Source organism: Tiliqua scincoides, chromosome 3 (genome assembly GCF_035046505.1).
Source record: "Tiliqua scincoides isolate rTilSci1 chromosome 3, rTilSci1.hap2, whole genome shotgun sequence".
In the NCBI taxonomy this organism is placed as follows: Eukaryota; Metazoa; Chordata; class Lepidosauria; order Squamata; family Scincidae; genus Tiliqua; species Tiliqua scincoides.
The window spans coordinates 33811381-33814292 of NC_089823.1; the positions used below are offsets into that span (position 1 = coordinate 33811381).

Genomic DNA, 2912 nt, shown 5'->3' on the forward strand with positions numbered 1-2912 from the left:
CGGCGCTGAGCCAGTGCACAGTGGGCACCTGGGTTCCACGGCTCGACGGTCTCTGTGACCACCGGGCTGCGAAACGGGAGATGGGGCATGTCCGGGGGCATGGGGAGAAGCGTTCCGGGCAGGGGGGAGGCATGGCCAGGGGTGTGGGGGAGGCGTGTCGGGGCGGGGGAGAGGCGGATCTGTGCAGCTGAGCTCCACAGGATCCAGGACTTTTGGGCAGGGCTGCTCACCCTACACGAGCGCCGTCACTTTAGCGGCAACCAAACAGTTGCCGCTAAAGTGAGTAGCCCCATTGCGGGGCTGCTTTCCTTACTTGGGGGAAGGGGACGAATATCCCCTTCTCCTGAGGAGCCTCCCGCGGGAGCCCTCCGTGGAGCCGCCAGGTCCCACAGCTCCGGTTGGCAATGGTTGGCAACCTCCTTCAGTCTCGAAAGACTATAGTATAAGCCTACAGCACCCGGTATTCCCAGGCAGTCTCCCATCCAAGTACTAACCAGGCCTGACCCTGCTTAGCTTCCAAGATCAGACAAGATCAGGCATGTGCAGGTAACAGTTGCTGTAGTAGCTCTGGGCAGCTCAGGATTGGGCTGCCCATCTGGTTTGTAGAAATGAAACAGTTGACAGGCTTCTCTCTTCCAGTATAGATCCTGATATAAAATGCCATGTTATACTTTTTCCTCCAGGGTAAAAAAAAATGGGAAGGGATTCTGAATGCCCTAGGATCACCAGCACACTATTTAACTATTACTCTGAATATGATTAGCAATGTGACCTTCCCTGATTGAAATAAGATGCAGTTGTCAGTGACCCAGTTCAGATGTCACACAACCCAGTCTTATCTCTCCCCCCCCCAATGGCTGCAACTGCACCAAAAAGAAGCACGCTATATCCAGTCGGGGAGGGGGGATCAGGAGGCTTTGGAGGGAAAAGGAGATTTAAATCCCCATACACCTTTGTCAGTCTCTTGCTCCACAATAGTCCCCTCAGATATACACCAGCTCTGTAGCTGACACAAGTCCAAAGAGAGAAAGGGAATAGGGAAGCTGATAGCAGAGAGGACAGGATCTTGTACACCATCCCCTTCTGTAGCATCCCCACCCTGTTCCTCCTTCCTCCCATTTTAGCCGTGCCCCGCCACTGCCTTACCTGCTCCAGCACAATGTCTTCTTGAAGCGGCACTCCCAAAATGGCCACCAACAGAGTGTTGTGCACTTCATCCCATAATTTATTATCCACCATTCAAGTTAAATCAAGCTTGTAAATAGCCTTTTGACATTTACTATGGCACATAAGAATCACCCCACACAGGCAACCAAGATAGGGAAACTTGACCAAAGTTGGTGGTACTTCTTCTTTTAGGCCATAAATGCCTAACATAGGAGGTGTGTGTGTGTGTGTGTGTGTGTGTGTGTGTGTGTGTGTGTGTGTGTGTGGTCACATTGGCTAGTAAACTTTTTGTAGGCTAATAACTTCTGTGGACTTATGAACAAGGCTGATGTAAATTCTTAAAGCCAAGTACATAGATACAACATATCTACTTGTTTGAATTACCCCTTAAATTGAAAAGTGTTAGTAGGGCAAGTTATTGGCAAGTAATTACCTAACATTTCATACAGTAATTTCATGGACACCAGATTCACTATAGTTCATTTAACACTTTGGCTTTGCAACAATGATCTTATCTCCTGCACTTTTGAGTCTGTGTTCTATTGAAAAATCTTCAATCACAGAGATCTAACAATCAGGTTGGTGGAAGGAAAAAATTCTTTAATTGAACAAGTATGAAACCTAGACACATTAATCCAAGGAATCTGTTGTTTATCATGTTCATGCAGTTCTTTCTATGTAGCTCATGAAACAGAATACTGAATCAGACCTTCTTGATGTTTCCACTCAAACTTTATCCAGATGTTGACTTCTAATTTAGTCTCATAGCATGCTCTCTCATCTGCTTCTGGATGTCTGTTTTTAAAAAGCCACAACCCTTCCCTACTTCTGACAATCTTATATTGTGATCAGTTAACTGTTGTAAAGGAGTTATTAGTTGCTGTAGCATCTCTTGGCCTCATCTTTGTCTTTAAAAATACATAATTTTTCTGAAGGGCCTTTGTGCTTATTTTACATGTATATAGTTTGCTGCTTGCATTTATTAAGGAAAGGTCTCAGAAACCAGATGGTACCAAATTTGTACATATTCTCAGTGCATTTTCACATTCTAGTGTGTTCAGAAGGCAATTCTGTAGAAGAAAGTGAAACTAACAAAATCACTGGTTGGTGAAAACTACTTTTACAAACATGTCCAATATAGTCAATAGTCAACTTTTCACAGTAGTACTTTGATGTGATTTTCCCCCCTCTTTTTTATTCTCTGAATAAATATATGTACAGATAAAGAACTTATGGTAATCTAGGAAACCACTTAAACCAACTACCATTCATTACTTTCCGCTATTAATTCAGTGTGGGTTTTTAAGGATTTTAGTTCCTGTTTTGACACTCTCATTTGTATATTATCAGTTCTACATCTAAATAGCTGTTGATTATTTTATCTTATCACATCATACTTTTTTAAAATTTCCTTTCTATCCTCAACTCAGTCATTTTACTGGATGAAAGGTATTGTGCAGGCTCACATTCCAATAAAAACATAGCCTTTAATTCAGCAGACATCCTTGTTCTTTTCCTCATTAAAAATTCTATAATTTGGGGGACTTGACAGATCTAGTTGATGTCAGTCAAGAGTTCTTGCATCAATAAAGATTCTTCTTTCTATTCGTTAGTATTAGAAAGTCTTGAAAGAATGCAGAATTTCTTTAAGCTTTTCACATATAAGGTCAAAAAAGGATCAATTTGCAATCCCTCAGAGTTATAGGTTCTGCATGCAGTCAGGTGTAGGGGCTTGTGCATGCCCC

The 2912-nt window shown here is 43.0% G+C and overlaps 1 pseudogene; it reads right to left on the minus strand.

Annotated features, from left to right (window-relative positions):
• Positions 1-445: 445 nt before the first annotated feature.
• Positions 446-564, minus strand: LOC136646768 (5S ribosomal RNA; annotated as a pseudogene).
• Between the last annotated feature and the right edge of the window lie 2348 nt (positions 565-2912).